At 46.1% G+C, this 27,500-nt stretch overlaps 1 protein-coding gene and 1 long non-coding RNA gene across 6 annotated transcripts in view; one reads left to right on the forward strand and one right to left on the reverse strand.

Annotated features, from left to right (window-relative positions):
* LOC147018492 (uncharacterized) overlaps positions 1–27,500 on the forward strand; it is a 261,256-nt gene that overhangs the window by 82,359 nt on the left and 151,397 nt on the right. The window lies entirely within an intron of this gene.
* LOC147018494 (uncharacterized) overlaps positions 14,928–27,500 on the reverse strand; it is a 14,077-nt gene continuing 1,504 nt past the window's right edge. Inside the window, exons 1-2 of the long non-coding RNA XR_015062412.1 lie at positions 26,255–27,500; positions 14,928–18,690 (exon numbers count right to left, since the gene is read on the reverse strand). The exon at positions 26,255–27,500 is cut by the window's right edge and continues 1,504 nt beyond it. This is a non-coding gene — a long non-coding RNA (uncharacterized LOC147018494). The remainder of the gene's footprint in view (positions 18,691–26,254) is intronic.

Consider the following 27,500-nt stretch of genomic DNA (forward strand, 5'->3'; position numbering starts at 1 on the left):
CAAATTTTTTCATGGTGGAAAAGGACTGGTTGTTGGGGTGAGGAACTGATTCTTTTCTCACTTCTCAAACATACTTGCAAACACTGTCCCATATTTCTATCACTCTTTGTGCGCAGGACTACTTGTATCACCATCTTGTTTCGCAGAATTTTAGTGGTAGCTTGGTGCCATCTGTGACACGAAGATAGTCCTCTACGCGCAGGTGAGTCACGAAACAGGGTGTTTCGGGCCCTTAAAAGTGAAGAAATTCCAATCTCCAACTACTTCACGCGGTCTGAAACGCACTATGGAGGATGTACAGGATGTGATTGCATGCTGCGATGCAACTTCCAATTCACGCTGGGCCTGTCCATGCTGATCTGTCTCAGGTTGCGTGGATTTAAACCCTCCAACAAGGTGTTAAACTCCTCCAGCAGGTCATCAGCAGTACAATGGCCGACAAACTTTGAGTCCAAGTATCGTGATCTTACCTCATCATTGTCCCAAATACGGATATAAAAATCCATCTGCTTCTTCTGATTTTTTTATTCAAGGACTCAAAGAGTAGCACATAACTGCTGTTAACCTTTTGTTTCAGAAGCGCTTTCAAGTGCGGTGCAAGACCAAATACGTTTAAGTCGGAAGCCTTCTTTTCTGCACATTGAAATTGTGATGCAATGCCGCTATCTGGGAACATCCTGTGAAAGTGTTCCAATACCTTGACAGGACCTGCATGACTGGTGGGACTCTATAACATGTAAAGTCCAAAGAATCTCTGCCTTGAGCACCTCATCCTTTGTGACAAAGTCCTGTATTGTTGTTGGTCTCGGTGTTGCAGTAGTTGCTGTGCTGGCTGGTGCCGGTCTTGCATCAACCTCAATCTGCGGATCCACTGTAACATCGTTCATGTCACAATTTATTAAATAACTCAGCAGACATCAGAATACAAAAAAAATTCTCTAAATTCAAACCACAACTATAAATTGTTCCTTGATTTTTTTTTTCATTAAATATCAGTACGATTTATTTTCTCAGTCGGTTTGATTCCAAAGCCATGAACTTAAGAACAATTTCTATGATAAAAAATTGATTATCATAACCTTAGTAATAATTCACCGTTTTACAATTTTCAATTAAGTATTTTATATAATTATATTATATTATAATTTCCTATCATTCAATGTTTATTTTATTTATTGGTTTTGTACCATAAGAATAAATTGAACGGTTTCTGTGTTCAAGAAATTAGGATATTATTTCACTCATAATTTATAATCATTCAAGAGGAGACAACCCATTATAGTTATTTCAGCTGTGCTAAGTCGATCTCCCTTGGTTACAAAAAGTCAAATTTATAAACTGGAATTTTTTTATGATGTGTTCATTGAAATCCAATTACGGCAGATGCGTTTTACGCTGAATAGTTTATTTCATAAACAAATATCCATGACGACACCTGCTGGTGACGATGTGCTTGCTGATCCAAAAAAATTCTGTAATTCGCGAACGGGAATCGGCCACCATCTGCTGCATCAAGCGCACGTGATTGGTTCCCTTCGCATGACTTTTGAGCGTGCTTTCACCCATGTTCGAAATATCTACAACTTTCTTGCACACACGGCATCTTGCTTTGTGGATGGACACCCTTTCCAGCCAATCCCGATAGTCGGGATGGCTGAGCCACGCGGTGTTGAAATAACAAACTTTGGACATTTTTCTTCTCCGTTCTGCAGCCGAAAAGTTTCTCCGCACAGAGACGTTTATGCAGTTCCTCAATATTGAAGTCAATATGGTACTGACAGGAAGATTATGGCAGCGTCATCGATCAACAGCCAATGAATTGTTGGAGCATATATTTCCAATGCTTTTCATTGGTTGATATTTTACGACACTTTACAACTGCATACAGAATCAATGAACATAACCCTAACCCAGGTCAATCAATCCTTTGGCGGCAAAATGACCGATGTCAGCTTATTTTTGACAAAACAAAACAAAAAAAAAAACAAGAGGATAGAAATATGTAAAGGACAGGGCACACAAAAAGGTTTCTTTTCCAGGAGTTTCAAGGAGTTTTTTCTTTTTTCCAGGACTTTCAAGTACTGGAAAATGGAATCTCATTTTCCAAGAAATTCAAGGAGCGTGCGAACCGTGTGAGAAACGGACCATGCTGGACCAATGAAAGAGAACACAAAAACGAGCTGGAAACATCCCGATGTTCAGCATTTATTACAGGCTGGCGAGGAAAAGCATGCAGCATAATGAAGAGATTTATTGTTGTGTTTAAAGCAGGGAGAGAAAGAAGCATGAGGTGCAACAACAAAACAAGCAACTTACAAAGCAGACAGAGCAGACTTATCCCGATATCATTTTTCCGCAATCTTAACTGAAGCGACGACAGATGCCGCCCGTACACACACGAAGAGGAGTTTATCGTAAGAAAGGAGAGATGAGATGAGGTTAACGGTCTCGTAATAGCTTGCACGATTGACCGACTGTACTCCTCAGTACATTTTGGGGGACGCTTCGCCGAGAGATCCGTTGGGGGTTGGCGAGTCGTCTCCCGGCGCAGCACGTGCACCTGGTCCAAAGAACGGGCGAGGCCATCAGGCATGAAGAAGGGTGGTAGGCGGAGCCAGCAGTGAGTGAGTTGAGAATGGGGGAGAGGCAGTTTATGAGGGCAGCGGCGAGAGCGTGGAGAAGGCAAAATCAGCACGCAAAATCAAGGATCAATCCCAAGCCAGAAGAGCAAGAGCGCAAATGGCTTCGCAACCTATCCTTTATAGACCCTGCGTTGCAGGGCGGGAAACCGCCACAAAGCGATGTGTCGTCATCCAAATTGGGCGCTCTGATTGGGCTTCGTGCACCGCACGGCCGAGCCGCCATGACCGGAAGCGGCCTCATTTGTACATCCAGCGAGCCCGAGCCAAGCTGCGGAATTGGCTCGCTCTGAACCCCGTGATAAGAATCGCCTGCACCAAACTCCCGGGCCGTGCCCCTGCGACCTGCTGAGGGGCGTCGGCCCCACATACCCGCCCGGCACCCGGGTTAGCGCTGGTCAACACGCCTGCTCGTGGTATGCCACGCGGCCCGAGCGATTCGGGCAGCACAGCACGCCTCTGCTTGGTAGCTGCTGCATCGAAGCGGAGCCGTGAGAAGGCCTCCATCGTCCATGGGAGACACTGGAGTCAGCGGTGGCGAGCGAAGATAGACGGTAAGATGTCATTGTCAACTCGCATAGTCGTTATTTATGACATGAACTCGGTTATTTATTACAGTGATGATCCTTACAGGCTCTGCCTGAGCACGGGACGGTGCCGTCACGATCCGCATCATGGATTGAAGGAAAGGATTTGATACAATTATGACATGCAGAAATGGGTTGAAAAGAGGTGAGATATAATTTCGAGATAGAGATTTGAATGAAAGGGCGTGCCACGTGCGTCCCATACGATACGTGGAGGGGCCGTTTTCATTGTGTAGTTGATGCTTGTGTTGTCCTCCGTGAAGACACACACGTTGAGGGTGTTGCTGCGGTTTTTACAGGCGAGGCGTTGGCGTTTTGTGCCTGCTTCTTTTGCTGTCCTCCGCAAAGACGCATACGTTGATCGTGTTGTGGTTTTCACAAGCCGCAGTCTGGATTTATTTCAGGAATAAGAGGAAGAGGAAAAGAGTTGAAATGAAGATGGAGATATAATCAGCCCAAACTATGACACCACACACAAAGCACTTCATGCCATTTGACCCAGTGGACATGAGGGAAAGGTCCAATTGCACGTGTATTAATGAAATAACTGTCTGGGGATCACTATGATGGATGCCATTGCCTTGGAGGCGTGCGGGTTCCAGAACCGCTATATATATATATGTATATATATATATATATATATATATATATATATATATATATACATACATATATATACATATACATATACATATATATATATATATATATATATATATATATATATACATACATATATACATACATATACATACACACACACACATATATAGGAGCCTGGTGTTGGCGCAGTGGTTAGGGCAGCGGCTTGGGATCCAAGAGGTCCTGAGTTCAAGCCCCGTTGGGCCACTGAATTAATACACCAGGGGGTTGACTCAGCCTGTCATCCTTCCGAGGTCGGCGAAATGAGTACCAGTATACTGGGCCGGTGTATACCCCGGTTAAAATAGGTGTACCATATCCCTGTGTCGTAAGAGGCGACCAGGGTTGCGTCAGGAAGGGCATCCGGCGTAAAACATGTGCCAAATCACGATGCGGATCATACGGATGATCCGCTGTGGCGACCCCTAACGGGAGCAGCCGAAAGAGGAAGAAGAAGACACATATACATATATATACACACATACATATATATACACACATACATATATATATATATACATATATATATATATATATATACACATATATATACACATATATACACATATATATACACATATATATATATACATACATATACATACATATATATATACATACATATATATATACATATATATATACATACATATATATATATATATATATATACATATATATATATATACATACACTGAATGAAAAAGGTCATACATATTCCAGATAATGAGGGAGGTGAATTGGAAACAAGACACCATTTGGTCATCATCTCGAAAAAGTTCCCCAGGGGTGAGAAACGTAGTAACCAAAAATAATTGAAATCAGATAAGCGGTTTTCCATTTATTACAAAAAATTTTCTTTTCAAGATGGCCGCCCCAGTCGGCCATCTTGGATCTGGCCACACCCAACATCAATAGGGTTCTTCCTTTTCAGGTGGTACATGTGTGACTCAAATTTCAAATCGATATGGCAAACAGTTTATGAGTTATTGCACTCATGGCAATAAATGTTGACGCCCGGACGGACGGACGGACAGCCGGACGACCTGGGTGAAGACAATATCCCCCTTCCGCCACGCGGCGGGGGATAAAAAGTTAAAGTGGAAAGACAAACGGGGCATTGTTGATGAGATATCCTTGATCGCAGTGCCACATTGTGGAAACATCAGGAGCAAGTTTGCCCAAAGAACAAGGTGGCATTACTGAACAAATTGGACTTTTATGCAGGAACATCTCAAGATCACTTAAAAAAAAAATTCTCCAAGGTTGCATTTGAGGAATGTTTGTTGAAGATAACATCATAGATTTCCATGAAAAAGTCCTGGAAATGTGTTGGGAGAGATGAAAACTCCAAAGTGGATTGAAATAAAACAAGCAAAAATTGAACAGGCAAGCAAACAAAAGTGGGAATGCAAGCCATCAGAAAGACATCAAAATTCAGGATGAAGGACACAGACCAGCCTTGAGATTACATGCTGGCAAGGGCAGATAATGCTGTGCCCAATTAATCCGACTATCTACAGTAATAAAGGTCAGCCAATCTGTGCTTCTCCTCCATAACTCCAAAACCATGAAATCCCGCAGGCCAAAACTTTGCATCCATACGAAGGGAACTCCGAGAGAGCATGGATGAAGACTGGGTAGTGGGTAAATTAAAAAAAAAAAAACCCTTTTGAAGATACTTAATTCATCTCATCATAAAAACTTGAGTAATTCGACTGCTCGCAGTGGAAGGGTATGCTTCCGCTCTCCCGCACAAACATTTGAGTATTGACATATTTGACCCTTGACCTTTATCATATCTGGCCCAAAATCTAATCAGTAAATTGCCCTGTCTAAATTTACCTTTGTGCCAAGTTTGATGAAATTCTGACCAATATTTGAGTTCGGGCATAAACAGTAAAATTTCAGTTTGACCTTGATCCTTGAACTTTATCACATCTGGCCCAAAATCTAATCACTTAATTGCCCCGTCTTACTTTACCTTTTTACCAAGTTTGATGAATTTCTACAATTTGCTTCTTGAGTTATCACGTAAAGGAAAATCCGGACGGACAGACAACCCGGAAACAATGTCACCGGCACCCTTCGTGCAGAGGCATAAAAACATCCCTGGACAGAGCGCTCTCCCACGCAGGGATCGTGAGGTGTCATTTGGTTTGGCCTGCTCAAAAATGCCTTGCCTTGGAACCAAGATCGACTCTCGGCGACTCATTAAAGTACAGCACAAAATTGAAATCCATCTTTGGATTTGAGGATTGGAGCATGTGGACAAAGTCAATCTGGAGGAAAATGAAAATTTTCAGAAATTAACCATTCTTATCACTCACGTATTTACATAAATACTTTTGAGGAAGCAAGGCTGTGATCCCTCCTCCAGAAAATGTGAAATTGTGAAAATGCACAACGTTTTGAGATCCTGTACACAGACAGATAGAAATGGGTGAAAACACAACCTTCACCATCCGTGGCAGAGATAATTATCAGATGTTCACCAAAATTAAATCAATTCTTCCTTGTCACACATCCAACATGTCCACAAAGTTTCATCCAAATCCATCCAAACTTTGAGATGTCCTGCTATGTATAGTTTTTGGCCTGATCTCAATGGTGAAGAAACACGAAAAAGATTCCAGTCATCGAATCCGGATCCGGATCTTCATCAAAACCTAATCAGTTCGTTCTTGTCACACACCCAACCTGCCCACAAATTTTTTATCTGGATCCGTACACAACTTTGAGATATCCTGCACACAAACAATCAATAAGTAGACAAACTGGTGAAAACATAACCTCTTACTTAGTTTAGTTAAAATTGCAGAGCCAATGGTATCACATTAACAGGAGTGTTAATTTGTCATTTGACCCTTGATTTTTTTTAGGAACAAATAATCTGTCATGGATGGACACAAACACAGGATTATACATACTTGCACCAAGTTTGATTAAAATCCTTTCAGCTGTTCTCAACTATCAGATCTTTACCTGACATGACCTTTGACCTCTTGATGCTGAAATTCAATCGGTTCATTTTTGCATCATAATATTATTGTTACGGCTGTGGAAATTCGCAATACACCAGAAAGGGTCCTTAGATCAGATATATCGACAAGTTCATGTGTAGTTTGTCCACACCCGTTTTTCGAGGGAATATGTGCGATTCATCCAGGATGCGACGCTTTGAGTTAGCAATTTTTCTTTTCTCTATCGTTATTTTGGATCCAACAACCTCAAACCAACCAACGACAACGGCAAAAAAGAAACCTGCGCTAGTGCGCGGGTTTGCGCACCCCTCTGCGGTGCCAAGGCTGGCACGGGAATGGGGCAGGGCAGCTCCCTCCCCATTGGTGGAGGCCCGGCGTGAGGCGGTCGGAGTGGGGGCACGCCCCCCTTCGAGAGCCTTCTGAAACGCCTCGAAGGGAGGTGGAGCCGCGAACGGGGCGGAGCCCCGCACAGCAAAGGGCGGAGCCCCACCTTACAAAAGGCAAACGGACGCGAGGCTCACCCCCTCTGATCGTGGCTCATGTTGGCTGTAGCTCTCTCCGAAAAAGGCACCAGCTCTCTCTCTCTCCAAAAAGGCTCGGTCTCTCTCCTTGGGTCTCGCTCTCCAAAGCGCTCCCTTCCTCTCTCGTTCCCACGCTCGTGGCCCGGCGCGGTCTGTTGGTGGAGACGCGGACGGGAGGCACCGCAGTGCGGCCTGTGGTGGACCTGCGCGTCCAGACGAGGGGTGCCGGAGAGAGTTGGCCGGCCGCGTGGGAGGCCGGAACCAGGCGCGACCGCGCTGACGGTTGTAGGAGAGGAGAACTCGACGGTCCATGGGGGAAGTCACTTTCTTTTCTTTTCTTTTCAGGCTTTTGTATGCGTGTTTGTGGCGCCAGCCTTGCAAAGTAAAACCTGCATAAGTGACTGTGCTGTAAATAATTGCCTTTTATTCGGTTGTAGCTCTGTGTTGCTTTTATTGTTTTAACTGTTATATGTGCATTCTTGTATGGCTGTAAATACGTGCTTGCCGTGTGTGTGTGTGCGTGTGTGTGTGTGTGTGAAATAAAGTGCTTGCTTGTGGAACTGTTTCCCGTTTCGTTGCGTCCTTTCCTCTGTTTGAAAGTTCCATCTTGCATCACGTAATGGATTGGTAGTGGGTGTAGACACCCAATAAATAATCTGAACCGTCGAGGTCGACTATAACTCCGCTCAGTTATCCCTGCAGCACGGAACGAGCCGCTTAAGCGGTTCGTGTCCGAAGTGGACCTGCGGCATGGTACAACTCCTTGGTACGCTACCCGCGCGGGTACTTAGGTGTATCGACATTCGGCGATTCACCGTATTTCGCGCGGGTCGAATGCGAACTGGGTTGTGGTGAGGTTAAACCCCCACCCGTGACTGGCTCCTGGCGGTAGTTCCAGGAGGGTCACGACTGAATTGTCCGTTCCGTTGGGCGACGCGTCGCGATTCAAGTTAAGTGGCCGATCGCACGCCGGGTGGACGAAATTCATAACATTGGTGTTCAGGAGTGTGGGATTCGAATCCACCTCGGTCTTCAACTAAATTTACGGGGATCGGAGCAGGGGTGTGCGAAGCAACCCCATCCCCAGTTCCCCCAAATCACGAGCGAGCCAAATTTAATCCCTTTCGAGAAATAAGATGGCGTTTCAAGGCGAGCGGGTGCTGGGGGTAGAAATGAATGTGTAGTAATGTAGAATCCATGGCCCGGGACGGTACTTGTAATTTTAATCCACGGGGGAGCTCACCCTCATATTCTGAGCACGAACTTTGCTAGCAAACGGAGTCGCAAGATGGCGGCGCGGCCGCACGAGGCGTGAGCAGGCCGCTTTTTGTTGCGCAACGAACGGCACGACACGAGCGCTCCCAACAACCGTTTCAAACCACGTGGGCATGGCAGGCGGACATTGACTGGCTTCGGAAACAATTGGAGGAAGAATGGAAAAAACCAGAGGAGGAAAGACGGAAATACAAGTTGGAATTGGAGAAACTGAAGGGTGAGGAAGGAAGAGGCAATCGGGAGAGAAAAAGCTTGGAAGAGAAGGTAAAAGAGAACAGGAATATCAGAAACAATTGCAAGAAGAAGCAAGGTTGGAGTATGATGAGATGAGCAGGAAAAGGGATAAGATGTGCAAGGAAAGGAATGAAGAGAGTGAGGAAGGATGGAAAAAATAAAAATAAAAATAAAAATAAAAATAAAAATAAAAACTTTAGAGATACTGGAGCACGAAGACAAAGAGAGGGGATTACAAAACGAACTGAGAGTGTTAAAAGAAGAAAGAACGAAAATGGAGAATGAAATGTCAAGGAACCACAGTGTGCAAATCGAACAGTTAGAAGCCAAAGCAAGGTCGGAGTGTGCGGAAATGAGAAAAGAATTAGAAGAAAAAGCTTCTGAGTTACAGAAATACCAAAACAAAGAGACGGAATTATAAAACGAGTTGAGGATGGTGAGAGAAGAAAGAACGACAGCAGAGAATGAAACGTTAAGGAACCACACTGTACAGATCGAACAACTGGAAGCGAAGGCCAGACTAAATAATGAGGAACAAGAAAGACAGTGGAATAGACAACACAAAGAACAAGGAATGAGACAGGAGAAGGAAATCAGCCAATTGAAGGAAATAACGAGATTGCAGAATGAGGAACAAGAAAGACAGTGGAATAGACAACACAAAGAACAAGGAATGAGACAGGAGAAGGAAATAACGAGATTGCAGAATGAGGAACAAGAAAGACAGTGGAATAAAAAACAAAAAGCATGAACTTGAAACTGAATGACAAAAGGAAAAAAAAAAACAGGTTGGAGTGTGTGGAGATGAGAAAGGAATTTGAAAAGAAAGCTTCTGAGTTACAGAAACACGAAGACAAAGAAAGGGAACTACAAAACGAGTTGAGGATGATGAGGGAAGAACAACTGAAGCAGGAAGGAGAAATCAGGCGATTGAAGGACACGACGAGATTTGAGAGGAAGAACGAGAGGAACAATGGGATAGAAAACAAAAAGAACATGAAGCCGAGGTTGACCAATTGGAAGAAAAGGCAAGGCTGGAGTGCGAGGAGATAGACAAAGAACAGCGAATGAAACACAAAAGGGAAATTAACCAAATGAAGAAAACCATGAAACTGGAGAAGGAAGGACAGGAGAGGAAACAAGGAAGAGTAGTGAGAGAACAGCGAATGAAACACAGGAAGGAAATGAGCCAATTGAAAGAAGCGATGAGATTGGAGAATGAAGAGCAGGAGAAACTGTGGGGTAGAAAACAAGAACAATGCGAGTTTGAAATTGAACAACGAAAACATAGAGCAAGATTGGAGTCAGCGGAGATTGAGGAGCTCCGGAGGGGGAACGGACAGCAAATGGGGCTCAGAGAGGAAGAACGACTCAGATGGGAAGGAAAAAGGAGCCAGAAAGAAACAGAAAAAACAGAGGAGAGACTGCACGATAAGGATGGGGTTGGGGACGAGCACACACACATTGAGGTAGTGGAGGACCATGAGGGGGAGCTGGCGGACTGTTTAGTGACCTGGTGCGAGCAGCTGGATAGCCTCCTTCGGGAACGGAGGGAAACGCTATGCTCCCTTGAGGCGGGTCATGACCAGGTCGGTGGGTTCGGTCGTGTCAAGCGAGGTAGAGGGGGCAAGTGCTGTGGACGGGTGCACGTGTAGCTTGGGGGGTATAGAGGCCCCGGGAACCCTTGTGGGGACACGAATCCCCAGTGTGGTTACGAGTGTGGTCCTGGTGTGTGTGTAGTGAAAGGTGTGAGTACGACCCCGTGTGTGAGTGGTATGGTGGCGAGTGTGCCAAAGTGCGTGCTTCTCAGCACGCCGTGCGTGAGTGAAGGGGTGTGTGTGACAGAGGCCCCGTGTCCGAGTGAAGCCCCCTGCGCGAGTGGAAGGCCGTGTGTGAGTGGAACCACGTGTGCAAGGGAAATGGCATGCGTGAGTGAACGGCCGAGTGCAAAGGAGACCGTGTGTGAGAGAGCGGTATGTAAGGGAGATGACGGTGGGCATGAGCGAACATGCAGCCGCGTCTCCCAGTGTGAAGGTAATGGAATTGAGTGCGAGCGTCGTGACACGCAGGTGTGCGTGGGTTGAATGGCGACGGAGACGACGGCGACAGAGAGACAAGGGCCGAGTAGCGGCCGTAGCTGTTTTGGGGACCGTGCCGGGTTTGCACGGCAGCGCGGCGGGGTCCGTGCTGTGGTACGCACGAGGCCGCCACGTGCGCGGCTGCGGGAGTGAAGCCCGGTCCGGAAACGCCAGCAGTAGATGTTGCCGATCCCGCGGACGGACAAAAGCTCGGCTGGATACGGATTTGGACCGGACGGGTTCTCCACGCGGGTGTGTGTGTGTGTGTGTGAAGCTCCGACGAGCAGAGCACGTGTTCGTGGGGAACCCCTCGAAACGGAAGCTTGTTTTTTTTGATGCACAGGGTGACGTCATGGCTGCACGTGTGGTTGGAATCCGGCAGGAGGGTGAATCGCTGCCGGATGGTACCGTCTAAGAGGGACGAGGGACGCGAACAGCTGCCATGACGTCACGCCAAAGAAGCGCGGCTGTAAATTGCCGTACTGGTGCGCAGGTTGCGAGTTGCCGCGCTGGTGCTGTGCTGGTGCTGTGCAATGTTAAAAAAAAAAAAAACAAGCCGCGCTTCGGGTGAGCAGGATTCCCTGGACAAGGGCTGGAAGACCTCCCTGTCCAGGGCACAGGATGGAACTAGCTCTGGGGAAGGGTTAGCTTAGCGAGACCGGCTTCATGGGGCAGGGGTAAGTCCCCATGGGGCCCGTGGAATGGATTAGGTAGAGGGATTGTAGTCAGATTTAGGTTGGGAAAATGATTTGAGGATTTGAGGACAGTGACAGACTACGGATGTGTAGAGGGGACGTAACTTCGCTACGTAGTGTTAAATGGAACGTGCTGTAGTTTAAGGGACGACGTGGGAGAACGATGTAGTTAGGGGATGTAGTGAGCAGGATGGCAGGATCAGCGATGGGTGTGTTGAAGAGTTGTGAGGTGGAAACATGTTGAGTGAGTGAGGCCAGCGGGCCTGAGTGCATGGAGTGATTGTGGAATGCATGGTGCGGTGAGTGATTGGGGGGAGGAGTGATTCCCGCCCAAGGGACCCCGGGGTCAGAGTAATACGAGTTAGTGGGTTAGACAAATTGACAAAATGGAGGTCGTTTTGTTGTTGGTGGGGAAATAGGCTCGAAACCCGTTTGGAGAGGTGCAGGAGCCCTGTTGATGGGCTGGGAGCATGGCTGCGAAAGGTGAGTATCACTGAGTGGGTACCCCGGGCACCGGGCTAGTCGTCCGTGGTAGGCCAAGGGCCCATGGGGGGGGCGGGATAGCGTAGTGGGCACGGGTACGCCCGCATGATGCGGGGGTCCGGGGCGCCATTGGCCGCGTGGGCAGTCGTGGACACGGGTGACCCTCGGAAAGGGGCCCAGGGCGCCAGCCTCCCACGTGAGTCGCCAGGGAGGGCACTCCCCGGTGTTTAGGGAGCTGGTAGGCTCGGAGGCAGTGTGGTGCCCGGGGGGTGCCATAGCTGGAGAATCGGCAGAGGGTAGTGCCTGTCAAGGGAGTCACGCGTCCCAGCCAAGAAACCGTGAGGGCACGGGAAGAAAATTGGGGGGCATGGCCCGAAATTTGCGAGGACACCAACACAGGCGACGGGAATCTGGGTTGTTCGAACCGGTAGTTTAAGCGAGAGGCGCTTGTTGAAAGCCCCGGGTAGTTCAAAAGTTAAATGGATAGGGTAGATAGGAAGTGTACCCCTCCACAACATCCATCCCTTCGCTCTCGTTGTGGGCCGCTGGACCCACTTTGGGTGAGATCGCTGAACTCCGAGGAGGCCATCCTGAAGCTCGAGTTGGGCCTCGGCACAGGACACTAGCTCTCCCTTATTCCCCTCCAGGAAGGGAACGTAGGGGTTGGGAGTAGGCTAGGTGAAAGGATAGGTTAGCCGAAAAAAGACGACAAAGGGGGTTAGGGGACGAATTATAGTAGTGGGGAAGTAAAAATAAAAAATAAAAACCAAAAAAAAAAAAGTTTGGGCTAAATTGGTTTTGACAAATTAAGGGGGTGGGTATGGACAGAGACAGGCAAAGGCAATAGGTTGGGAGGGAGACAGTTGGTAGGTCCAAGCCCGCCTTCCAAGTGGCTAGCACCACCGCACTCCCTCCACTGACCTCCATTTCAAGGCAAGAGGGTGGCCAACTTCATTGGCTGGCTGTTTGCTGCAAGGCCTGTGCCGGTCGACCGTCTGCCGGCTGTGTTACTACAAGGCCTGTGCCGGTCAGCTTCACTGCCGGCTGTTTTTGTTACAGCGGCCTTGTCATGCCACGCCTTGCCTGCCTGCCTTTGCCTTGGCCCATGCCTACTGCCCTCGTCATCTTTTGCCCCCATTCTGTTTTGCATTTTCCCCCCTTGTTCATTGCCATGTGCACCAGGATCGTCGCGCAGTTTGCGAGGACTGCCCTGTTGGCAGCTACAACACAGGCCTGCAGTGGCGGCCCGTGCACAGTGTTTGCCTCCATCCATCCATCCGTTGTGTTCATTGAGTGTGCCACTTGGGCTGGCACGGAGACTGCGTTTGCGCAGCTCATGCGCCATTATGTTCGCTGCGTCCATTTCCATGGGGAAGGCCTTGGACTGCGTGTGAGCAGCCAGCCATGTTCCCTGTCACCTGCATTTCATGAGCCAGAGACTGCGTGCGAGCAGCCTGGCTCCCTGCTGACTTTTGTTTTTCTCTTTGCAGAGTCCATTGATCCTGGGCCATGGAGTAGTGTAAATTAAGTTGTAAAGCTGTGTATTGTATATGAGTGCGTCCCCGGCATGTATGTATTAGCGCCGGCAATTTATTTAAGTCGTCCGTATGAGTGGGTTTGATTAGTTGGTTACTCAGCCTGTAGGTTATTTATTTTGGGGACACGAATCCCATGCATGTCGCACTGAGGGATCCGAAGGTAAAACGTACTAGGGAGAACTACACATGATGGCACACGAAAATTCGACGACTCGGGACGAGTCTGTAAAAAAAGGAGGGGGTAGTGTTACGGCTGTGGAAATTCGCAATACACCATAAAGGGTCTTCAGATCAGATATATTGATAAGTTCATGTGTAGTTAGTCCACACCCGTTGTTTCGAGGGAATATGTGCGATTCATCCAGACTGCGACGCTTTAAGTTAGCCATTTTTCTTTTCTCTATCGTTATTTTGGATCCAACAACCTCAAACCAACCAACGACAACGGCAAAAAAGAAACCTGCGCGAGTGCACAGGTTTGCGCAACCCTCTGCGGTGCCAAGGCTGGCACAGGAAGGGGGCAGGGCAGCTCCCTCCCCATTGGTGGAGGCCCGGCGTGAGGCGGTCGGAGTGGGGGCACGCCCCCCTTCGAGAGCCTTCTGGAAACGCCTCGAAGGGAGGTGGAGCAGCGAACGGGGCGGAACCCCGCGCGGTGAAGGGTGGAGCCCCGCCTTACAAAAGGCAAACGGACGCGAGGCTCACCCCTTCTGATTGTGGCTCATGTTGGCTGTAGCTCTCTCCGAAAAAGAATCCAGCTCTCTCTCCAGAAAGGCTCGATCTCTCTAGCTCTCTCTCTCCAAAAAAGCCTCAGTCTCTCTCCGTGGGTCTCGCTCTCCAAAGCGCTCCCTTCCTCCTCTCTCGTTCCCGCGATCGTGGCCCAGCGCGGTCTGTTGGTGGAGACGCGGACGGGAGGCGCCGCAGTGCGGCCTGTGGTGGACCTGCGCGTCCAGACGAGGGGTGCCGGAGAGGGTTTGCCGGCCGCGTGGGAGGCCGGAACCAGGCGCGACCGTGCTGACGGTTGTAGGAGAGGAGGACTCGACGGTCCATTAGGGAACTCACTTCTTTTCTTTTCGGGCTTTTGTATGTGTGTTTGTGGCACCAGTCTTGCAAAGTAAAACCTGTATAAGTGACTGTGCTGTAAATAATTGCCTTTTATTCGGTTGTAGCTCTGCGTTGCTTTTATTGCTTTAACTGTTATATGTGCATTCTTGTATGGCTGTAAATACGTGCTTGGTGGTGTGTGTGTGTGTGTGTGTGTGTGTGTGTGTGTGTGTGTGTGTGTGTGTGTGTGTGTGTGTGTGTGTGTGTGTGTGTGTGTGTGTGTGTGTGTGTGTGTGTGTGTGTGTGTGTGTGTGTGTGAAATAAAGTGCTGGCTTGTTGAACTGTTTCCCATTTTGTTGCGTCCTTTCCTTTGTTTGAAAGTTCCATCTTGCATCACGTAAGGGATTGGTAGTGGGTGTAGACACCCAATAAATAATCTGAACCGTCGAGGTCGACGATAACTCCGCTCGGTTATCCCTGCAGCACGGAACGAGCCGCTTAAGCGGTTCGTGTCCGAAGTCGACCTGCGGCGTGGTACAACTCCTCGGTACGCTACCCGCGCGGGTACTTAGGTATATCGATATTCGGCGATTCACCCTATTTCGCGCGGGTAGAATGCGGACTGGGTTGTGGTGAGGTTAAACCCCCACCCGTGACTGGCTCCTGGCGGTAGTTCCAGGAGAGTCAAGACTGAATTGTCCGTTCTGGTGGGCGACGCGTCGCGATTCGAGTTACGTGGCCGATCGCACGCCGGGCGGGCGAAATTCGTAACAATATACTTATACCAAGTTTGGTCAAAATCCCATCATTTGTTCACAAGTTAGTGCAGCAACAGCATTTATACCTAACGAGACCTAAGAGGCATACCTTCGAGACGATTTCATCATGGTGGCATAAAAATTAAAAAAAAACAAAGGCACAGGAGGCACATCTGCATTAGTTGAGACATGTGTTCAGGAGGGAGAAAGGAAATGTGATCATTCAGGTGCAATTATGGATGCAGCTGGAAGGGGGAGCAGGGCAGATCAAAATGAAGGCAGAATGAGATGCGAGAGGAGACGTGTAAAAAGTGGGAAGGCCGTGGAGATGCTTGAGATGTGGAGAGAAAAAAAAAAAAACCCACACTTGCCAACCTCACAAGGTGGTGGGACCATGAAAGTCATAGCATTAGTAGTAACAGTAGTAAATGATTGTTGAGTTCACTGACAATGTCATATCCATTTACAGTGGTTTCCTTAGAAGCCGGTTACCGGCGACCCGCAGCCGTCTACTCAGAGAAAAAAAAATGTCAAAGGTCGCCGCCTACTTCAGCGCCGATTTTTCGATGTTTGTTTTTTTTTTTGTGACCACGAAATCTCTACACCCCGTTTTGATATCCGAGACGAAAACATTAGTATTTCGATAAAAGCGGGCTTACTTTTACTGTTAGTACTCTCGCCAGGTCGAGCACAACACTGATCTAAAAAAATAACACAAGCAGCTAAAACACGCCTCCTGCAATCGAGAGTTCTCTGCTTTATCCTCGTTTTGGATTGTTGGCCTGATACCTCAATAAAATAAACTTAGTAGGCCTCGCAGTTTCGGTGCCGAAACAATGGCATCGAAACAAAAATCCCTCTTTGACTTTGGATTTTCGAAGAAGTCCAAATACATGGGAGGTAAGCTTCTGGCCATCAGTAATTGGTCTAAACTTGCACTCTCGCGAGTGCGACGTTGTTGTTGTTTCACTCAAACGCATGTTTCACCTAGTCCATTTTGAGCTTTTGTCAAGTGATGTGGCTCCAAAATACACGGTCACCCGTTGTGCCTTTTTAATTTATAAAGTAATTTGCTTATAAGCTTAAAGCAGCTTTTGTACATGTTATTATTCGTGGTTATTTGTACTGAAAAAATCGCCATTTATTCACTGAAGTGAAGGCCAAGTATGAGCAGCTGTGAACTGGCCAACTGAATACTGGTACCGCAGGTACATGCATGTACCATAGACTTGCGAGCTTTTCTTGACGGTATAACAACACGATATTGGTGGATAATGTCAGGTGGAAGTTTAACAAAATCGGGATTGCGACTGACGCAGTATTCACACTTAGACTGTTTGAAGCTAGCTGACATCAAATAAAGAAATTATCAGAAAACAAGTGAAGTTAAAAACATGTTTATCATTCATTTTCAAACAATAAACTTGTCTAAAGTTATTAGTTTGAGCTGTTTATTAAATCAAAACAAAACACAATAAAATAATAATAAACAATATTTAACAAAGTAAAATGAAATCGAAGAGGGAAAATATGCATAAAATGAATGAAAGAAAATTTACAAATATATAATAATACCTAGCTTCCCTATGTTTAAATAATTCATCAGATATTTAGGCGTTGTCATTGTTTGAGGTGGCCCTCAACTTCTGGCGAATGGTAGGCCCTTTTGAAAAGCAGTTTCTCACAGTGATGAATGCATTTGGACTATTTTCAGTTACTCCACTGCTTAACATCCAAGCAATTTTCATTACATTTCGTGAGTGGAGTGTGGGCCACATTAAAAATGATAGCATGGGAAACATCAATTCATAATTTTTCATTCACAAGTATACAGCACATGTACATTTTAATTATTTGCAGAATTCCCTGAACTTTTCCCTGTCCCTCCACCTGAACCTCTCCCAGTCTCTGAACCTGAATCTCTCCCTGTCCCTGCACCTGAACCTCTCAGTTTCTGGGCTAGTCTGCTCCCCCTCTCCTGAACCAGTCAACCATCCCACTGTAAATCAACCGGCAAACTCTTTCTCACTTTCTGAATCTGCCAGGACTTTGTCACCCTCTCTGCAAGAAAATCAACTTGCAGTTCCTGATCCAGTGACACCATCTACTGCAGCCAACTCATTAACATTCTCTGAACTAATAAACTCTGGCATACAATCTGAATCATCTAGTTCTTTAATGGGAGAAGAAACTTTAACATGTAGCTCCCCCATTAATCTATCCCATGATATATCTATGTGTTGTGTAAAAGATCTTGATACATCTTCACCTAATGAAGGTCCTGGCCAGGATGTAATCAATAAATTGTTGGGAGAATTATTCTCAGAAGCAGAACGTATCCACACAGTTTACAAATGCCAACAGTTACAATGTTGGAAATTAAGTAATACTGAAATAGAAAGACAGAAAGCGAAATTGAGATTTAGCCATGAATGGCTGACAGATCCAGTTACACACAGATCCAGTTAAAAGCTGCTTGAACTAACTTTTCAGTATAGCTGAATTTCAGTCAACCAGTCAGTCAGTCAGTATGTTAGTGCAACTACATCCAGTATAGGCCTAACCACCTGTTTTTCTGGAGTTTTCCACCCCAACATCATGATAATATGAGAACTATTTCATGTCAGAAATCATGCTAGAATGCATCTCCAGCCATCGAGGATCCTCTGGCTTCCAGGGCCAGCCTAGGGCCCTAGACCCCAGCCATACAGCTGCGCTCACTTTGCTCGCAGTGATGGTAACCTGCTACTTTTTAATGGTAGCCTCCTACTCCAAAAAATAAGGAAACCCCTGATTTATGACTGAAAATAAGCAACAAAAGAAGATGCCAACACACACACATGGATGCTTCATTGTCATCCAAACAAAACTGCAAAAACTGAAAAAAAACCCAATTCCTATGGCACAGATATTCCACAACTGGACGAGCTCGGGAGAGGAGCACAATTTGCAGAGTGCAAAAGGAAAAGGTAGTTGTGATTGCCCAAGTATACATTTACCAAGTATCGGTAGAGCAATCCCAAAGAGAAACAAGAATACAGCCGAGGAGTTGCAGCAACAGCAAGCTGGCAGCCAGGATTGCAGCTGTGCAGATACCAGAATGGTTCCGGCGGAAGCGATGCAAGGCCAGGTGATTCTCAGAGGCGGAGACAAATGCCAGGGATATGCACCCCAATAGCAGGGGACCCAAACACATCTGCAATGGCTGCATGTAGCTGGAAGAGGAAGAAATTGTTGAGATAGTTTCCAATTTAATTATTTTATCAACATCAAAACAACCGTCAATCCCACGAGATCCCTGTTATGTTTCCACATGCAAATCATGCTTATGGCAGGTACACTGTGACCATGACATGTGGCTGGCAGCATAGTGGCTTCAGGCCTTGCATTTTCAAAATCGGACGGGGCTGATAAACAGGCCTCGTCATGTGGGGTGAGGAGGCCGATTTTAAAATTGCTTCAAAATCTTGTGAATTAGTTTTTGTAAATCGTTTTAACGTGGTCCAAATTGACCAATGTCCGTACAAACTGAAATGCCAAAGAATCTGAATAAACTGAGCCTAATCCCAACTATGTAATTTCAAAATGTACCTTAAACGGCCCTTCTTGGGGCCAAACACAAAGTTGTGAGAAACAACTTTCTGCTCAAGCACAGTACTTTCCCACAATCCTTTTCATTAAAAAGTATTAGAACTAAGTTGTCTTTGTTGTTGTGGATTATTACCTGTAATGACAAATGTTCTGACAATTTGCATGAATGATGTGCCGGTACAATACATTACATGTATGCCATTGAACTGGGACCATTCAAGTATTACATACACAAGTCCAACCCATTTCTCCCCCTGGACTAGCCCACTGTGTTCAGCATATACATGGGGATAAATCTTGACTTTTCATTGCCATTACCTTGTAATGTAGGTTGTACTTGAATGTCCACACCTGGATCCACCAGTAACATAGTAATAATGTCAAAAGATTTATTCTCATAACAAATTTAAAACCTTATTCGCTGCAAAGCTGAATGACCAAAAAAAAAAAAAATCTGATCAGTCGCAAATTTAATGAGTTTATTGATGCATTTCTGTCTCAAGAAAACTAATTTATCTGCAAGTATCTCTCTCTCCAGTCCAATAACATAACAGATACATGTGTTCAGTACATTCTGCCAAATACTAATTAACTTTAATATTTATGTAAATCTTTCAGCAGAAACCCCCAAAAGTCACTATAATCAGATAATTGTGAAAGATTCATCCCTGAGCTACCTGAAGATAAGTCCAACACAACAGTATTCTCATCATCTGTGGAGATGGCTTCAATCATGTCATTGTCCGTTTCTTGCGTCCAAAAGGAGACCAATGGTGTTGAACAAAGGTGTTTTGTTTTGCCATACAGGTAATCTTAGCTTTTTTTTTTTTATATATATTTTTTTTTTCACAGCTTAATTTTACGGGGCTGATAAAAAGACCCCCTGAAAATCGTCCACCGGGTCTATCACGGGGGCCAGGCCGATCTGCCCCATCAAAATGCAAGCCATGTAGCTTTGTCTACTTTAGGAGGTATGCACTCTCGCCTCCAAGCAGTCCACCTGCCCATGGTTTCTGCAGGGCTCATTCGTGACTTTCCCCCCACCACCACCTGTGGAACCAACTTTCACATTCTCTTCAATCTCACCCTTACCTACACATTTGGAAGGCAGCTGTTTTCCACCACCATCATCATCATCTCAGATCATCCCCATTCAAACCATGATCTTTTCTGATGCCATTAACTCCTCCCCCATGCCCCCTCCTTCCAAATTACAAGTTTTTTTTCTTCCTGAGGGTCTGCATGTGAACCCATCTTGTCCACTCCCTGACCCACCTTCCCTTCCCACATCCTTCATTTGTCCATGTCTTCCTCTATTTTATCCTTTAACACTGCTGTTGGTGTTTCCCCCATTTTTCTCCTCTTCCTTTTATATTCTGATCAGTTCAGTGTTGTCGCTCTTCCACGAGCCTCGACTGTGTGTTAAAGATTCTTACCCGACAAGCAGCACAACAGCCAGTGCCGGATTAACCACTGGGCCCGTGAGGCCCACAAAAATTTCCGACGACGTTTTTTTCAGTCTTAATTATGTGACTCGACATGTGCAGGAAGGCTGTACACACCATGAGCAAAGGCGGTTGGCACGCCGCCAGACACAGTGATCATCCACAGAGAGCGTGGGAACCAAATGATCACATCACAACTCAGCCAATCACAGGCGTCGCTGCTCGCGTCTGGCTGATGGGTGGGGTAACGTTCACGCCAAGTATGAACATACTGGCACCCTCTTACGTTCCTGTGAGTTATCGAGCATCCTGATGCTTGCAGTTCTTCGTTTTGCTCTTATTTGTCGTTTTTCATTCTTGACTATGGCCGACGGATATATTCGGCACCACAACAGCGGTACTTGTAAACGCGACAAAAAGAAGAGGCGTGAAACAGAAATAAAAAGACTGTCTGGAACCATCTTTAAAAAAATTTCACCTCACCAGAGTTGAGATGAGCAAACGGAATGTGCGCATGCAGAGTCTTCTTATGTCAATATCGAGGGATCAAGTAATCTCGCACTGCATCACATTTCGAAAGCCGATCACAGCAATACCGTCGCATCGAGCAACGAGAGAAGCATTGAAACAACTGCAGCCAGTGCTACAGCTCATAGTTTCAATCTTGATCCTGCTGAATGGACCCTTTCCGCAGAACTCGTAGATAATTTCATCCAGAATCCTCCCTGCCAAGATAGGAACGCAGATTTTTTTGTATACGGCCCGAGTGCATCCAGATAAAACACGGTATTTTTGGCACGAACACTTTCAGCGGAAACTCACGAACGGGGAAACGGTGAACAGGGACTGGATGCTGTTTTCTCCATCAAATGGTAAACTTTACTGCTACGTGTGCAAACTCTTATGTCCCGACGGCGATGATCACAAAAGCCATCACAGTAATTTTCGAATCATATTCAATGATTGAAAGAATGCCGCTGCACGTCTTGCGTCGCACAAGCATGGTACTGCCCATATTCTAGCAATCAAAAGTCACTCAAAATGAAGGTGACAGGATTCACACATCATTTGAACAGTAGTACTGCACAAGGAATCTTACTGGACTAATGTCCTGACGCGAACTGTCGCTGTAATATCGTTCCGAGCCGAAAGAGGGCTTCCGTTCCGGGGCAAGACTGAGCAGCTGGGTTGTGCTAACAATGGAAACTATCTTGGTCGTCTTGAACTCGTCTAAAAATTCGATCCATTTCTTGCCCAGCATCTTGAAGTGTATGGGAACAAGGGAAAGGAAGTGTATGGGAACAAGGGAAAGGGAAGTGTATGGGAACAAGGGAAAGGGAAGTGTATGGGAACAAGGGAAAGGGAAGTGTATGGGAACAAGGGAAAGGGAAGTGTATGGGAACAAGGGAAAGGGAAGTGTATGGGAACAAGGGAAAGGGAAGTGTATCGTACCTGTCAAACAATATGCAACGAGTTTATCCTACTACTGGCCGAAAAAGTGAAATCTTCCATCATGCGGGAAATGTTGAACTGTTCGTCTTTCGGCTGCTCCCATTAGGGGTCGCCACAGCGGATCATCCGTTATGATCCACATACTGATTTGGCGTAGGTTTTACGCCGGATGCCCTTCCTGACGCAACCCTGGTCGCCTCTTACGACACAGGGATAAGGATTGGGTTTCGCCATGATTCCAGGCTACCCTACACCCTCTCATAGCGCGGCCCAGCGCAGAGCTCCCGTCCTCAAGCGATCCTGCAACACAAGCCTCCGAGTAGCAGGATTACAGGCGCACGCCACTACACCCGGTACCATCATGCGAGAAATAAAGGATGCTAAATATTATGGTATTTCCGTCAATTCGACGCCAGACGCTTCGCATATCGATCAGTTGACGGTAATATTTCAATATGCGATGCAAGATGGTAGTGCCGTCGAAAGGTTTCTGCAGTACGTAGTCATTGAGCATCACGATGGTGAATATCTGTTTGGAAAATTGCAAGAGGTAAAGGCCCGGTCACACCTTGACGTTTTAGCCAGCGATGGCAACGTATTAAAATGTATCTAAAACGCTGGTTTACGTTGAACTTTTGATGTTTTTTTTTAAAGATTCGGACGTATTCATAGCGACTTGGTCTTATGTATAACGCAATGGTAACGGACACAGAACGTTTCGTTGTGTTATAGATAACTTATACCAACGAATGCTGAGCCTGTTGTCGGCCTACACAACCGATGCCCAACGATAGTCTAACTTAGGCATAGCGTGTTGCACGCATCGCCGACGATGTCGTGACGTAGCCTATTAAAAGGCTGACGCACAACGATTCGAATCATAACTGCCGTAGAAATGGAAGTGTCAACATCGCGGTCACACCTTGACGATCTTGCCAGCGTATGCCGACCTAAGAAAAATGTGTCTAAAACGTTGGGGCACGTCAAATACGGTACGAGTAAGTTTGGTATACGTGAGTACAACGCTAAAGTACGCTATCATACGTCGTAGTAAGTAGTGTACGTCAAGAAATTTTAAACATGTTCAAAATTTTACGACGTACTCAGCATATGACACACGTTCCGCATGCGATGGGGATAAGTTTTACACACGATATGTGGACGCTTACACGTCCACAAAGGCTACTTATAAGCTACTCATAAGTCGAAACACGTCGCAGTAATGTCTTTTTTACGCGAAACTTATTTCTAACCTATGTTTGACGTGCTTTGAACCAATTCTTTACGTAGTCCCAACACACATCGACGTATTCCAATGACGTCTTCCGGTCGGCAAAAAAAAATAAATGAACGTGTTTCTAGCTTACAACTGCCATATAAAGACGTGTTCCCAGCGGTTTTGGGAATTGGTATATAAAAATGCTGCTCATAAAAGGGGAACCCAACAGTGTTTGAGTCCTTTTTGAGTCGATGTCCATGTCAGCATCAGTATCAGTATCAGTATTAGTAGTAGTTTGTTCATGTTGGCAGTAGTACGTGAGTGTGAGGGGGAGGGTGTGGGTTATGATGGATAGTCCTTGCGTTTAACGATTTAAATGATAAACTCAACGATTTAAATGGCTGCATCTCCACTATTGAAAGTAGACGCTTGCACTCAACAATTGGATTTTTTTTTACACTCAACGACTTTTAAACGGTACCACTCAGGTATTTTCATTGTTTACAATGAACGATTTAAATTGCTGTCACTCGCCTTTTTTTTTTTTTTGACGCTGGGGTTTGGAAATTTGAAGCGTTTCTTCTGAACGTGTTAAAACACTCAAACTCGACTATTTTAAATAGACGCTGCTGATGGACAATTGGAATCATTGCCAAGCTAGACATCGAAGTGTGAACATCCTCGTCATGCCGAAGAAAAGTTTGAAGAATGCTGCAAATAAGTGTCCTGGCCGTGGCCGTGGACGCTGACGCAAGGACGATCCATTATACCGACGTCTTTCAGCCTATGAGTAACTTAAAAGTAATGTCTGTCGATGTGTGGCAACGATCGCGTAACGTGCCAACAACACGTTAATCATAGGTTAGAAATAAGTTTCGGGTACGCTAAACATTACCTCGGCGTGTCTCAACTTATGATTGACTTACAAGTAGCATGTGTTGACGTCTCTCAATGATCGCAGACCGTGCATACAACTTGTGGCCAGCGTAGCGGAACGTGCGAGTCATACGCCGGCATACGTCGTGAAATTTCAAGCATGAAAAAATTTGAGGACAACCAAAAAGTACAACGTTTAAAGCCAACGTACAACGACGTATGGCAGTGTTTTTCAGCGTGCTCTCAATGTTATCAAAACTTACCCATAACGTATTCAACGTGTGCCAGCGTTATAGAAAAAAATTCAAAAAATCGGCATACGTTGGCTAAAACGTCAAGGTGTGACCAGGCCTTAATGGAAGCCAATGGTATTGATCTCATGGATTGTCGAGGGCAGTCATACGACAATGCAAGCAACATGTCCGGTGTCTTTTCAGGCGTACAAGCAAGAGTCTGTAAAATTAATCCATTGGCTCAGTGGGTACCATGTGCTGCACACAGTTTGAATCTGGTAGAAGTCGCTGCCGCAGAGAGTTGCTTGGAAGCAATCAAATACTTCGGACTTATTCAAGCCGTGTATAACTTTATGTCAGCATCTCCCCAAAGATGGGCCATTTTAAAGATGTCACTCGATGAACGCGCCATCAAACTCAAATGTTTGTCTGATATGAGATGGTCAGCTCACGCGGACGCTTGTAAAGAGTTTTCCGCAAGCTAAAAGGACATAAAGAAGGCGCTCATGAAGATAGCCGAGCACCCTAAAGCCGCGCCATCAGTGAGACTGGAAATCAAAGCATTGGCTGAGAAGATGGAATTGACCGAAACAGCAATCATGTGCACAGTCTGGTCTGATCTACTTGGCAACATTGAACGAGTAAACAGAAGTCTCCAACATTGAACAACCTGGAATAGATGGCGGAGTGGTTAAGCAGCATTATGACGCCCTCGAATACATCGTCGCTTCAAAACGATGAAAGATTAGATTCATTTGAGGACCGCACCAAAAAGATGGTCGAGTCCATAATTTACGCTGATGACAACAGTCAGGTCAAGAAGCAAAAGAAGGTCTTCGATGAAAATGACGAGGAAGAAGAAACCCCAAAATCTGGCAGGGAGAAGTTCAGAGTTGAGACGCACTTCTCCATACTCGATCACCTTCTGACAGAAATCCACAGGAGAAGAAAGAGCCATCAGAAAATCACGGATCTGTTTGGATTCATCCCCACGGCCAACAGCCTCGACCATGGTGGTGGTCGTATGACAGCTTAGCTGCCGGGGTAGCTATCATTTCTTGAAGCGCGAATGTCAATGATGCAGTGCCCCTCTACCAGTACACATACTGGAACTGGTACTCATTTCACCGACCTCGGAAGATGACAGGCTGAGTCAACCCCCTGGTGTATTAATTCAGCGGCCGACGGGGCTTGAACTCAGGACCCGAGGATCCCAAGCCGCCACCATAACCACTGAGCCAACACCAGGCTGAGCCTCGACCATGGTACACTCTCTCGCAGAGCGGAGAAACTGGTTTCAGCGTGCCCTGCTGACGTTGAAATGGACAAAGTTCAGGAAATAGAACTTTGCTCGAAATACTCCCAAGTTCATCGATGCATCGGACATGCTCGAGTACATTATTCACAACAACTTGACACACACATTCCCCAATATTTTTGTTGCCCTCCGAATATATTGTTCGATGTTTGCTACGAGCTGCGAGGGTCAACGCTCCTTCAGCACACGAAAAGGCGGGAAAAATGGTCTTCGGTCGACCGAGGGTCAGGTGTGCGTGTCCACGCTCGCTCTGCTCTGTGTTCAATCCGAGCTGATGAAGGAAATCGATTTGTCCGAAGTGATCGCGTCGTTTACCAACCAAAAGGCGCGAAAGAAGGTGTTCTCAGCAGGGTGGGAATCGAATACACAAACATTCCTCCGAATTTGTTTTCTGTATCGTTCGTTTCTCAATTTCGAAGTCGAATTGGATTTTACAGAGACTTGTATATTTGAAAAGTCGGACAAATCGCCATTTACCGCAGTCTGTTCAGATTAAATTTCATGTTCAAAATCGTCGTTTCGATCATTCTTGAATTTGGCCTACGAAATCTCAAGGGCCTTGGCCTACAAAGACCTTAATCCGACCCTGACAACAGGCGCTACTACGAACAAGTAGTTGTTTTAGTAGTGCAGTAAGTTACTCACGAGACGGTTGTTGCATCGTACTGGATCCTTCAAGTCAGGAAGGCCGAAACGCGCGGATCCCAATGCAAAATCGGCCAAACAAGGCAATGAAGCAAACCTCAACTCCGCCATGATGGAACGTGACGTCAGAACATAATGCACGCACGTGCTCGCACCGTCTGGGATTTTTAATCCCGTCTTTTTGTTGTTGTTGTTGTTGTTGTTGTTGTTGTTGTTGTTATAAAAGTTATTATTTTGAAGATTTTTCTGAATAATTGTTAATATTACACTTTACCAGTGACGGTCCTGTGTGGATTTCCAAATAATTCATCGCACACATTTCGAAGTTGGAGAACCCTTTCAGAGAGGGAGGGTCAGCCTTGTGGTCTGCGGCTGGGGCGAAGCCGTTGGACCGTCAACTCAAACAGGTGTGAATAATCGATATATTCATACTGAAGGAGCAATTTTGTGCTCCTCCTCGCGGTCGCGTCACGTTTTTCTCGGGACTGTGACCTGAGAAGTTTTGACCCGGTGTTTGTACGTCAAAGTAGACACGAGAACAAATCAGGGGACTTCTTCACAAGGAGTAGTGTACACCAAAAATGTCGTGTACAAGGACGTTTTGTAGGCCTCATTAGGTAAGGCCATGGAGTACATCGACTGGGATCCGGCTCTTACAAGAGCCGCCACTGGTTGTCATATTGGGCTCATGGTAACGGAATCCGTCTGTGACGGGGTTTCGGCTCGTCATTATTATTATTCTTTCTTCTTCTTCGTCTTCGTCTTTGTCTTTTTTTTTTCTTACTTCCCCCACCCCCTCCTCCCACCTTTCTCCTTCACCAATTATTTTCTTTATATCCTGCCAAATATTCGTTTGTTATTTAGCTTGACCGTCCCCTCCCTTGGGATTTGATGGAGGCATTGTTGGGGGGGGGGGGTGTATGATTGGTGTGTCTGTCTTGTCTTGGCACCTGTCTGTCGTTATTTAATTAATTATTTCTTTACCTCCACATGTCCGTGGAATTTTTCTGTTTTTTGTTATGCTTGATTTGTATATCCTGAGGAAAGGATCTGCATTAATTTCTGAACTGGAATTTGTTGGTGGATCGGTATACATTCACATTCTGTGTCCCTCTGCGGTTGCACAAGCACGTGTACGATCTCGCTCGGTCATTTCCGGCTGCTTCGACGGCGCGACCATTTAACGGGGAAACGTAATTACCTCACGAGTTTGTCAATTAGGACTTCCGGAGCAATCGGCTGAATC

Source organism: Eptatretus burgeri, chromosome 10 (genome assembly GCF_056783735.1).
Source record: "Eptatretus burgeri isolate ZD-2024b chromosome 10, Ebu_testis_v1, whole genome shotgun sequence".
Lineage (NCBI taxonomy): Eukaryota > Metazoa > Chordata > Myxini > Myxiniformes > Myxinidae > Eptatretus > Eptatretus burgeri.